Source organism: Bemisia tabaci, chromosome 8, assembly GCF_918797505.1.
Source record: "Bemisia tabaci chromosome 8, PGI_BMITA_v3".
In the NCBI taxonomy this organism is placed as follows: domain Eukaryota; kingdom Metazoa; phylum Arthropoda; class Insecta; order Hemiptera; family Aleyrodidae; genus Bemisia; species Bemisia tabaci.
Window position 1 is genome coordinate 28,553,626 of NC_092800.1, and position 13,637 is coordinate 28,567,262.

General features: G+C 40.7%; 1 long non-coding RNA gene across 1 annotated transcript in view; it reads left to right on the forward strand.

The window, feature by feature from the left end:
• The first annotated feature begins 79 nt into the window (after positions 1 to 79).
• Positions 80 to 13,637, forward strand: part of LOC140225289 (uncharacterized) — a 32,020-nt gene continuing 18,462 nt past the window's right edge. Inside the window, exon 1 of the long non-coding RNA XR_011900414.1 lies at positions 80 to 827. This is a non-coding gene — a long non-coding RNA (uncharacterized lncRNA). The remainder of the gene's footprint in view (positions 828 to 13,637) is intronic.

Below are 13,637 nucleotides of genomic sequence, written 5' to 3' on the forward strand. Positions count from 1 at the left end.
AACTAAACTAAACAACAGGCAACAGGTTACAATGTTGCCAACAAGGATGTTTTTAATAGAAATAATAATAATATGTTTATTTCACTTCAGTTTACATGAATAGCACAGCCAGTTTTATCAAAATTTCATAACAAAAATAAAATGAATCATCCCACCCCCCTTTAAGTAAAAAAAATTAAAAGAAAGAAATTTTAAATAAACGTAATAGATTTTGAAGGAACAGCGCTGTGTAACTTCGTGGTTACTCTCCCTCTCCCCTCCTTCTCCTACAGTCTTCAGTCCGTCAGCCGACACGTTTCGTTCCGTTCGGTCGTGAATTCGTGATCCGTGGTTCTTTCGCTAGGCACTTGTCGCTGTCGCGTGCACGCGTGGGTGGTCAACCCTTTTGGTCCAACGCCGGTGAACGCCGGTGGTTTCGGTAAACCTTTTATTCATTCTCCGTTTTGACATGTTATAGCATATTGTTCGATTTTTGTCTCGCGTGCGAATTTTCAGAGTGCGATTACCATCAGACATTTTGTCGCGTTTCATCAAGTGACCGTACAACCGTAATGAAATCGAGCGACGTTATTTGCTTCGGTTCTCACTCTTCTTCTCGCGCAATCTCGTACTCGTAACTCACATGTCCATCAGCTTTGTGTCGTCGAATTTGAGAGTTTCGCCTATTCTCATCGTGAAATTAGTGTTCAGTGCGTGAGTGTGAACGGTTCGTGAGTTCAGCGTTTCCCGACCAAAATCATGGCAATCTCTAGCGTGTTTCAAAACTTGGCCTCTACCTACGTCCTTCTTCCTTCCTGAGATCTGGTTTGGTTGATTCGGGAATCGAGGTTTGAGATACTTTACCTACTTTTGATTTAAATTCTGCCCATCTACGAAGTAACTTCTGCATGATCTCTCAACGTTATTTCTGATAATTAGCGCATTTCATGTCCACTCATGAGGTAGACTCCTCAGGCCATGATGTCTTCACCAATTTGTACCAAGAGAGACTTAAGACTGTATGGTTTCGATGTAAGTAAAGTATGGATGTGAAACGAAAATATTTTCCATCTTATCTTGATTGTACACCTATCATCGCAAAACCTGTGTTGAAATAAGTAAATCTGAGAATTTTCGAAACAATTAAAATGTGCCCTTTCTCAAATTGATTGCTTTTTATTGGGACTTTTCTGGTCTCAACTCTTTGCCGCTGATACCTAATATTTTCTCTCCTCAGTTGTTCTTCTTTTCTTCCTGGCAAATGTGTTTTTCCTACTTCCTGATCCCAAATTCAAGTGATGCAAGGCGGCTTCGCAAGGCAGTTGAAGTAGTTGTTTAATTTGGAATTTGAGACTCATGGAATTTCATCTCTAAGATTCCTTCCTTGTCCTTTCAGATATTCAGCTCTTTTCTTCGCTATTCATTGAAGTATCACTCTTGTCTTGAAGAAATCAATTATCGATAAATATTTAAGCAATTTCATCAATCGGTGCCTGGTTCGAAAACTCCCATTTGCCGCCCCCCCCCCCCCTTTCTTGGAAGAGGTTTTGTTTTAAGGAAGCAGTTTTATCGAGGTTTGGAAGAAGTCTCCAGAAAATTGATACCCTTGATTTCCCCAGAGATGTGTGAGATTTGGGAGGAATTGCAACTGGGAGCATTTAGAAATAGGGTAACGGAATGAGTCTATGAAATTTCAAAGAGGAAATTGGAGAGATGGGGAACTTCTACCCAGGCGCTATAGGTGGAAAGAGTTTGGCCTGTACTTACAATTAGATCGTAGAAAATTGGTTCAATAGGTTATGGATTGGCTCATAGTGATGCAGGCAGATGGGATTAGCCCTCAAGGGCCATTTAAATAAAAAGAGCCAAGGGGAAATTCTGAAATTAGAATGTGTTAGAAATTTTCATTGATAGATGTTGTGTGAAAACCATTTCAACTTAGGTATGTGTCCTCCATTCACAAACCCGCACTCTCAGGCATATCTGAAATTGTCAGGGATCTCTTCAGTTTGTCAAAAATAATTCCGGGAACTAAGTACCTTTTCCTAATTCTGTGGCAGAAATTTTCATTGATAGATGTTGTGTGAAAACCATTTCAGCTTAGGTATGTGTCCTCCATTCACAAACCCGCACTCTCAGGCATATCTGAAATTGTCAGGGATCTCGTCAGTTTGTCAAAAATAATTCCGGGAACTACCTTTTCCTAATTCGGTGAAAATCCTGTTCAAAGAAACAGGATGAACGCATTTCGATCAGTTTTCTTGTATTTTAGATACTTAACTATGATCGGATATTTTTGAACATCGCAATGGAGACACCTGTAGGCATTTTTTGACTACAGCTATTGGGACGTCTTGGAAAATTCGACGAGGGTGGGCGACATTGAATATTTTTCTTGACCATTTTCGACTAGTACGAGGGAAACAGCAAGGTGAAGGAGGCGACCGGGCGGGCGTACGGGAAACCCCACCGGATGTGTCTGGCTGTCTCGTCGGTAGGTCTCGTAGGTAGATAAGAAACCTTTTTCCTCGGCGCGGCGTCCAAGCCCGGACGATTTCAGCTCATTTCCTTCTGATTTTCTCACTCTGTTCTTTCGAAACCTCGACTTTGCCTTTTGTTGATCTGCCGAATCAGTTCTATCTCAGTCTAACTCGCAGGTGGTCCCTCCCCCCTTTCCCTCCGAATGTTTTCTCGGACAGTGCCGTCGAACCTCTCACAATCTCTTATCTAAAAACGTCCTTTCTTCGCTCCCCATCACCCGCAACTCTTTCCATTTTCAGTTTCAAGAATGAATTATTGAATTTCATGATCCTTGCACGATCAGCACAGCCTCCCCCCCCCCCCCCTCTCCCCGCCGCCATACCGGACGGCAGATGGCTGCTTTCAGTTCAGCTCGCCCACCCACTGTGAGACTGTGAGAGTATCGTTGTTTTAAATATGAATTTTCTTGATGTCAGGAAAGGACTTTTCTTTGCCGTATTTGATTATTATCTGTTCAGTCAATTGATCTCGATCACGATTTTTTCTTTTTTTTTGGGGGGGGGGGGGGGATTTGGCACAGTATATCTTCGATCGTTTTTGTTGTATAGTTTTTTCATTGGTTTTTTTTTTTTTGGGGGGGGGGAGGGTTATTTGGCTCAGCGTTTCGTTATTTTTTATGAAGGGTCAGCTAAGTATCTTCAATCGTTTCTGGCGGTGGTGCCAAGAAATCGCAATTTTAGCTTGCGGAGTTACGACTGCCTGTAGATTTCTATTCAATAAAATTGCAGCGTTGCCCCTCTCTGTGATGCGAAATATGGCCGTATTTAGATGTTTCAAATGTGATTTCAGAGATGCCGAATCTTCTGAGATCTCTACGTTCTCAAGCTCACACCAGATTACCACATTTTTCTCTTTGGTTTGACTCAAAATTTCCCTCCAGTTTCAAAAGTGGAGGACCTCTTCTTTTTCGTTCTCTTTGATTTCCGACTCTGGACCTCTTGAAATTGTCCCTTTTCCCACATTTTCAGGAGCCTTTTCACTGTTTTACGCAACTCTGCAGATCAAGCCAAGGTCAGGTATCTTCAGTCAAAGCGGGATCCTTTAGGGATTGTAGTGATGTATAGGTCCTTTTTTCGCGCACCATTTTTTCTTCTCATCGTGAATCTCTGCTTCCCGCTTCCTTCCCATTGTCCTTTTTCCCAAAATCTTTGAACTCAGCTGTCTTAGCCACTCCTTGCGTTCCGCGTAAACTCCCTCTAATCATTATTTGTTCCTCTTTTTTTCTCCTTTATCTCTTCTTTTGTGTCTCCTTTTTTTTCTCTCTCTATATTTTTTCCTATTCCTAAGCATAATATTTCCCCCTAGGTCCCTAAGTAAGTTTAAGTTAGATTTTATTAAAATGTTTTGATACTTTCTCTTTTCCTCCCTATTACTCTTTCAACTTAAGGTGATTCGATGGCCCTCACATCTTGTGTCAAAACGACATGTGATGTATCACATCGATTCATTCCATTTTTTCAGCTACTCCTTATTTTTCTCGAAATTTGAGATCGCAATTCTGTTGCCAGGAGACTAAAGAATTCACCTACCAATTTTGACCAACAAATTCAACGTCATATAGGCGTAGTTTTTTAGAGGAAAAATATAGCATTTGATATCAATCTCGAAACTGCCCTCGAATGCTATATTTTTCCTCTAATAAAACCACGCCTATATTACGTTGAATTTGTTTGTCAAAATTGGTTAATGAATTCTTTAGTCTCCTGACAACAGAATTGCGATCTCAAAATTAGAGAAAAATGACGAGTAGCAGAAATAATGGAACCAATCCATGCGATATATTGCATGTCATTTTGAAACAAAATATGGCGTCCATCGAATCACGTGAATCATCGAATCATCGTGAGTGGGTGGACGCATTTTCATTGTTCCTCCCGCTTTTGTGTCATTCCATGCCAATTGGTGCCACTTTGGAAAAGTGACCCCCCTTGGAATTAGATGAAATTTGGCATAGTTAGTGTACATCCACAGCTGAGTGAAATTGAAAATTTCAGATTTTTTCGACCTCCCGTTGGGCGTTCATTAGACCTTGGAAGTTAAGGAATGTTGGCCTCATTCGATGGATGTCACCGCTTTATTGATGTGTAACTCCGGAACGGTCGATTTTGGATAAACCGTTCCGGAGTTACACATGAATAAAGTGATGACATCCATTGAAAGATGCTAACTTTTCTGAACTCCCAAGGTCTAATAAACGGCCAACGGAAGGTCGGAAAAATCTGAAATTTTCGATTTTCACTCAGCTATGGATGCACACAAACTATGCTAAATTTTATCTAACTCAGGGGGTCACTTTTTCAAAGTGGCATCAGTTGGCTTGGAATGATTTTTTTATGTTGTGTTACACGGACGAACAGCGATCAGATCCCCATCCAAGTGAAGGTCTACAACGTTCATCGATGCTTATCAATGAACATTGATGATCTCCACTTGGATGGGGGTCTGCTCGCTGTTTGTCCGTGTAACGAGGGCCTTGAGCCTAGAGTGCATGTGCATGGTGGTTGTGGTGGTGGTGTCGTTGCACGTGGCGTGTTGCACGCTGGTGGTGGTGTTGCATGTTGGTGGTTGTGTTGCATGTTGCATGTCGATGGTGGGAACCGATCCGAAAGTGCGTCTCCACGGTTCATCCGACTATCGGACGGATGGTCTGCCAAGCAGTCCGCCGGACGCTCTGTCACCTGACGGAGCGCCCGGGGGGTTGATTGACGTACCCTCCATCCGGCGGTCGGACGAACTGCGTTAACGCACTTTCGACACCATGGCCTTCGTTACACGGACAAACAGCGAGCAGTTCCCTATCCAAGTGGAGGTCACCAACGTTCATCGATGCTTATCGATGAGCATTGATGAGCTCCACTTGGACGGGGATCCGTTCGCGATTTTGTCCGTGTAACGAGGGCCTCTGGTGGCCATCCGTGTGGTTTTGGTGGGCAGAGGCCTGGGGGTTTTGGGGGGCACCGTCCATTGGGGGTCAGCGCCAGCAGGTCCGGGCGGATCTGCTGATGGGATCCTCGCCGGAGCTGCACGAGCGGCGTTCGCCGTTGCACGTCACGACCGTGAGACGCAAGTCGCGATGAAAACAACTCGGGTTCCCGGGAACCCGGGTTCAGCGGAACCATTTCGAGGCCCTATAAGATTCACCTCAAAGCCTTATACAATTCACCTCAATGCCTTATACCCAGGCACCCACTATGACGATTTAGCCGGATACCTAGTTGTAAGAAAGTCTTTAAAAAGTGTCATTCCTCTACAACTTCTCACCATTCAGCCAGGGGTGCAGGAAGTTCTCAGCCTTCCCCAATTTATAATTTGCCTCTCCAGGGTGTCTACAGGTCCCGAAAGTTCCGGAAGTCCTGAAAAAGTCGGGAATTTGCATGACCGGTCCCGAAGTCACGAATAAGTCCGGAAATTTAACTGGAGGTCCCGAAAACTTTAAAAATTCACGGTTTTCGCGAGTACAAGTGCAGTTATCACGTAGAAAAGCGTCCTCGATCATACATACATATCATGGATTCCTTTAGCCATCAGCAATTTTCATGAGGATGGACTCGATTTCCATTAAAATTAGCAGTAAGTGTAGAGTATAGACCCTGACTTGGCAAAAACACTCCGAGGGTCCAAAAATAGTTCTGAAAAAGTCCTGAAATTGGTTTTCCAAAACCTGTAGACACCCTGCTTTCCCAAAATTTGCTATTTTGCTACAATTGCGCCTCTATATAAAACAACGCGCTTAGCAGCTTCCTTTCCAAAAGGAGCGCGCTTGAAATACGACTAGCTTATAAAACAGCGCGCTTAACAGTTTTCTTCCCCAGAAGCAACGCGCTGAAAATGTTCCTTTCCCTAAATGCAGCGCGTTTAAAAGTCTCTCTCTCCAAAAGCAACGCGCTTAGACTTTCCTTCCCCAACATCAGCGCGCTTAAAAGTATCCTTCCCCACAAGCAAGGCGCTTGAGAGACTTCCAGCATATAAAACAGCGCGCTTAAAAGTTTTCCTCCTTAACAAGCAGCGCGCTTGAAAGGCATCAAGCACAAATAACAATGCGCCGCCTTATTCTCCCCCCCCCCCCCAAAAAAAAAAAACAAAGTGGGAAAAACCTCCCCCAATTTTTACAGCTTTCCCCAATTTTCTCAGCCTCATGCTCATGATCGCATGATAGAGAACTTTCTGCACCCCTGTAGCTTTAAGCTATGTGAGGGGATGAAATGTGACAATGTGACTGTACCGAACTTTGCAGCTAGTCATCATTAGTAATCATTTTAGTAATCATTTCCATGAATTTACCTCGAAAGATTTGTCTAGATTACTATCTTTTACTGGAGATCAATTTTTTTGCCGTGAACTGAGAATGAACTCGTGAGATTGATTTCGTGGTTATCACCAAGAATAATTGTCAAGAGGAAGGTATAAATCATTCTCTCATTTGAAATGGTCCGTTTTAGTCTTGGATACCGTTGCCATATATACACTCATCGTTGTCTATTTCCATAATAGTAACGATCTTTAGAGCTTTAGAGATTTGTAGTTGAATGCTGCTATCCTGCTTACCGTGCTTAATGAACCTACTTATACATATTGTTGCTGGCTTCAGTGCTTAATTTGAATCTGAAGCCGTATAATTTCCAGATGCGATCCTTGATACACCCTCGACTTGAAATTTCTTTTACATCACCTGAAGGGAAATTCACAAATTACATCCATAGCTCAAAAATCTCTCTCTAAGGTCTCGAAAGTTTCAGGATTCGTATTAGTATGGGTCTATTCTTATATGTATACAAATATACATGCCGGAAAGTGGCACTATAGCAGGGGTGCATTTTCTTCTGCAGTGTTCGCAGGGTCCTGCGTATCCTAAGTTTTAGTGTACGCGCTTTTTCACTATTACGGCCGCAGTCCCCCCTCCCCACTCATCCACCCACCCCGAACAAATCAAATCACTCCCAGAAATTTTCACTAAAATTAAACGCGATTGCAGTAAAAAGTAGTTAAGAGCGTTCATATTATTTCTCATAAACAATGCACTTTCAGTTTCACTGCTACGAAAACACAACTACAAAAATATAGTAAATAAAGGAGGAGAAAATAAGTTTGATTTTATGTAGTACACTTTGAATAACAAAAATCCATGTGCAGAGAGTGTAAAAACTTCATCTTAACGTTTTTTTTTTGTTTTTTTTTTGGCTTAAAAAAATTAAAGTAGCAAGTTGAGAAATATTAAACTCCGTGAGTTTGAATAATTGTGCCAAACACAGTGCGATCGGCATGAAATGCCTATTAACGCGTGACAGAAGGAATACTTCACGTAATGCACCCAAACCCAACACAGTGCGCGCGGTCGGCATGGAACGCATATTAGCGCCTACAAGATCCCAGGAATACTTCAAGCATTGCGCGTACATCTCGATACGCGGCGCGCTTCAATCGTTGAACACTCGTAATTTTTTGGTGTCGTCACACACCCGTTTAATTTTAACTTGAAATTCAGATGAGACGAATTAGAATCCTTGTAAACTTCTGCAGGAAAAAATTAATAACTGTATTGAAAAAGTTGGTTCTGTTTATACATACACGTGAAAAAATATCATGGAAGCATTCGGATTATGTTAGTTGCAGCATGTTACATGTAAAATATCATCAATTCTCCTCTCACATTTTCCCTCTCAATCCAGATTGCGAACGAATATTTCCCACCGTAAGGATATGAATGTCTTAATCTTTTCCTCGAAAGATCGAATGTAAAAAAAAAAAATTGAATGAAATACTGATGCTCACTGAATCTCAAAAGGATTTCAATCCCCTTGAGCATCTTATATCTTTAGTATATTTTTAATGGGGTAACCCACTACTTTTTCGCTCCCTTTTTTTCGAAAATCAGAGATTTTGCGGGTCCGTTATGAGCCATAAATCTCGGAGAAAGCTCGCAGTTTTCTTTTTTTTTCATTTTCCTCTCGTCATGCAGTCCTCATTTTTTGTGTTTCATGTAGCTCTAATGTTCGTTAGGATCCTTTCCTATTAGTGGTAGTTTCACTGACGCAAATGATTACTTTCTCAAGTTATCCATGGAATACTCATATTTCCGAAGACCTACTCTTCAAAGGGAAAAGAGAAGAATAATAATTCTCCCTTCGTTCATTGTTTTTTACGCAATTCACAGGATAATGATCAGCTGACCTTATTCTCGGTATAGTTTTAATTTTCATTTCGATCTGTTCGAGCCAATCATAAGCAAATGCTGAGGTCGTAAAATACGTATCTGTGCACGGAACTACGAATTTTTTGTGGGAGAGGTACTTCATCCCGGAGGGTCTAAGGCGCGTAGGGAGACATCCCACAAAGAGGGTTGTAAGGGATCCTCCCTTTCAAATTTGGGGATTTGAGACGGCCCAGGAGTCCTTTCAAATTTATGAATGAATTAAAATACACTTTCAAAGGTGACAGAAATGTTATTTCGAACTTATTCCGCAAATTCCTCCCATTTTTCAAGAGCGTCAAGTAGAACTATGGGGGTCCAAGGTCCCCGGCTCTCCTAGTTCCACCCTAGTTCCATCTCATCATCGATGATGTTTTACAGTTTTTTAAATTGAAATTATCTCGAATGTCTCTTTGAAATAATCTGTGAATATATGTGACAGAGAGAAAGAAATTCACAGAAACTTTTAATGGAAAAAGACGTATTAATTTCTTCTAAAAAAAAAGAAGAAAAAAAAGTAACTTATGAGTGGAAACTCCGATCGGAATTCTTCATCGATACGTTTAGTTTTTTAGCCCAATTCTTTGACTTTATTGGGAGGTTCCTTGGTTGCACGCATTAACGGCTGTTTAAATACAGGAAGTAGGTTGGTTGGTTGGTAGATACGTTTATTTGGTGCTTTAGTGGTGAAATTCGACCTCGCGTGTATTTTCGTTCAAAATTTTCTTGACTCAGAATTTTTATATCTTTTAATAGTGAAAAGACGTATGTGGCGAAACTGTGGGCCAAACATGTGACCGGCAATACACCTAAGTCTATCAGTGCTTGAACTGGTCCATTTCAGGTATTTTTCGCCCGGTGGAGGAGTTGAACTGGTTCAAAATTACCCCAAATACCGACCGGTCCCCATCAATTTTTCTCATCGTTCCCGCCTGCTATTTATTTCCGTCGTCAGGAATATATTTTGATTGAAATGAATGTTTTCATTTCATAACTGAATTGCAGTAAATTAGAAATAAAATGAGAAAAAATCAAATGTTTATTTATTCTCCTCGCAACTGTTGTGTTTAAGAGCCTAATTGCTTTCACTGCCTGGCCGAAATCGCCGCACTGCGTGCGGGCAGAGTCGAAACAGGCGGTGAAGGCGAAAAGTGAACGGGTTATTTGGAGAAGGCGTAACCGCTGAATTTTCAGCAAATGTGTTTCCGACGGAATACTATTCTTTTAAGGTCTCACACTGGAAAAAAAAACACATTGGATCTAGAGTCCAGACTCTTAAACACATCGACAAGAAAAAATACTCTTGATTCAATCGGATTTTTGCTTAAATAAAGAACCAAGCCTCTTAATTTGAGCGGATTTCCTTTTGATTTAAGCAAAAATCTGATTGAATCAACAGTATTTTTTCTTGTCAATGTTTTCAAGAGTGTGGACTCTAGATCCAATGTGTTTTTTTCCAGTGCATTAGCGTGCGATTCTGCCAAAATTGTTTTATAAACCTTTTTTTAAAAATGAAATATTTGAGTATCTACTTTAGCGAAAAAAGGGGTTGAGTTCCGAGCCACCTCTCCTAGCGCAGATAACTTCTCCGCGCACGGAAAAAATTAAATTGCTGATTTAACAATTCAAATGCTAAAAAAAGTGACTGCAATATTTCAACGTAGATTTCACAACACAAAAATGCTACTGTAACCACCCCCGTGGTTATAGTGGTAAAAATAGCATTTTTGTGTTGTGAAATCTACGTTGAAATATTGCAGTCACTTTTTTTATAGTAATTGAATTGTTAAATCAGCAATTTAATTTTCTCCGTGCGGAAGCATGAAATACATGCTTATTTAATATATTAATGATATATAGCCAGATAGTCGGATGCCCACCGCCACCAACAAGTGTGGAAGAACTTGAGAATTGCGCTCTCAGCCTGGCCGAAATCGCCGCACTGCGTGCGGGCAGAGACGAAACAGGCGATGAGTGCAATAATTGGATTGCATTTTGCAAAAAGGAACCACTAGCATTGCAGTGTTGCTAAGATTGTGCAACTTCTTTTGTCTTGGAGGAAAAACCCGATTATCCATTAAAAGTTTCTATTTTACTCGCTAAAAACTGTAAATTTAAGACAAAAATTACCATCTAAATTTCATAGTTTTTCACGATTTCCGCAATTTTATTGCAAAAAATGAAGTTGCACAATCTTAGCATCATTGCAATGCTAGTGGTTCCTTTTTGCACAATGCAATCCAATTAGGTGAGAAAATGTCAGTAGGGCGTAAGTTTTCTTTTCCCCAAAGACTGCATCTCACAATCGGACTAATTCAGACACGGCGTCTGAGGATTGTGGTTTCAGTCCATTTTGTGCATCAAAGTTAACAATCCCCCCCCCCCCCCTCCTTGCCTTTGGGACGACTATGGATTGCCTATCCGTCAGGGGCTGTCGGCGGAACTTCGTAGTCCTCGGTTACTTCTCTACCATTCCCATGATTATTTGGGGAGTTTTCTTATGCATCCCTTTTATTTATTCACCTTTCATTCCCGCGTCAAACGTTATCTCATGTAATGAAGAAATATCTCTCATGTGATCAGGAATGGCACCGTTTAAGTATTTCGTAAGGCTTTTTGGCCGAATTTGAGGCCCCTACCCCCTCATCTGTAAGGCACCCGCCATATACAACTATCCCCTCGCATTTTAAAGTACGTAAGACTGGCATGGGGACCTTCCTCCCCCCCTTTACAAATTATTCAGAAAATGTGGGATGAAGCCTGAAATTCAGCCGAACTGTTGTTTAAAACTTTTTTTTGTAAATAGGAAGTTTCCGCAGGAACTTTTGTTTAAAACTTTTTTTTTTTTTAAATAGAAAGTTTCCGCGAGAAAGCTTGACCCTTCCCTTCTCGCAAGATCCAGTAAGGCAAGGTTAGACTCCCTCCCTGCCAAATACTTGTAACATAAATACTTGTAACGCAAATACTTGTAACGTAATACTTGAATAGCCCTAACGATATTCTCTCAGGGCTACACGCAGTAGAGTCCGAAGGAATTCAACGGGCCAAATACTTCTATGCTCGTGTAGTGCGCATTAAAGATTGCCCAACTGTTAGGGGCTGTCGACGGAGCTTTATCGTATGTCCCGCGTTTTAAAAACGAGAACCGATTAGTAGCCGCACTTAATAGTGAAAAGTGTTTTTTATTTTATATATCTCTCAGAGGATAATTGGACTGCATTTTTCAATTAGGAACCAAATATCTGACTCACTTGTAAAGGTACTTATGTGCATATGGAAACCAATGGCACATACGTTCTTTCTGAAGTGGGCTGAAAATAACTGTAGTTTCTAATTGCAAAATGTTATCCAATTAACTGCCTAACCGTCAGGGGCTGTCGGCGGAAAATTATTTTGATCCCGTGCTTTTTAACACCGATTTGTGCAAGATACTTCCACGCGCTACTTTTTGTATCAATAATGATATCTGATATCAATAAACCACGGATACGAGCCAAAGATTCAGTGATATCAGTAGAATTTCTTCATTCGTTTTTGGGCAATTCATAATGCATGATAAGAGCTAGTCACCCGATTTTAAGACTGACTTTAAATATGCGATGTCTGATATCTCTTCACGATTAATTTTATTCAATAATTATACTGATACTGTTATAATAACTTACACTAATAGCTAATGATAAAACTATTCATAAGTATACCACCCCGAAATACTATTGGAGGATTTTTATCCTGGTTTCAACACCTAGCATTCATACGTCTTTAGCTGTGTTATCGTATATTTAACCAGGGTCTTACTTTTCAAGGGGAATAAAATGTTGAACTTTCGCACGAAATGCTTCCTTGGAAAAATTGGAAAGATTTGGAAGAATGTGCTTTAATTTACAGCTCATCTTTAACTTCAGTGGTACACTACGATGAAAGTAATGTTGGAAATTCACACGCGTTCGTTGTTGAATACTCATGCAGTTTTCCTAACGAATATTTTTGAGGACACCATTTTTTCAGTGTTGTCAGCTTTCCTTCATTATCATCAACAGTTCAGCTAGTTAGTCTATTAGTCTAGACGTTGTGACGATAACAAGAAATTTTTTAATCTCAGCAGGACCTAGTCGCTTTTGTCACGAACCTCTCAATAAGTTTTTGTGAACTTCATCAGGATATTGTCATATGCGACGCGTTGCTGGATTGTTTCCAACTTATTTTTCTTCCTTTTTTTTCACTTCTCTTGTTTTCATCTGCTTAAAGAAATGTCTGATTTTGCTCTTGAGTTTCCCCTCTTTGTGTTATTAACTTCATCAATTAATTCGAGAGCGATCTTGTAATCTTATTGATCTGGAGCTGATCAAAGAGACATCTTAGTTTGTGCTGCTTGTTGCATACTCTTGCCTTCAGGAGGTATGAAATATTTCACGGTGTTGTGAAACTTAATGAAATATTTTCATGAAAAATGTCGAATCTCTCCAATCTTTGAGAAATTTTTAACTGCCTATCGCCAGCAGGGGCTGTCTGCGGCTTTTTCCGAAGTACTGCCATCTTGAATCCCATTTTCTCGCCTGCTACGATTTATGAATTTTCCTCAAATTGCCGAGTTTGATCCATACGGACCTCTCCTACGTAAACTCTGGGTGAAACTTGGGTGTCATCCAAATATTATTTTGACCGGCCGCAGTTTCAACTCTTCCAAACGGTCGAATTTGATTCCTCGTCGAAGAAGTGGATATGGCCATCGTTCATCGTCCAGGATCGACTGCATCTATCTCTCCTCTCTCGACTCTCTGAAATGAGATTCATTGAAAAATGACAATTTACTTATGAATCTACTCACAATTCAACATTTATTTTAGAAGCGCAATGTTGGTTTTCGGCACTTGCTATTTACCTACAAAAATGTTCGTGGCCTGAAGACTTCGTTTCATTCGATCAGTGT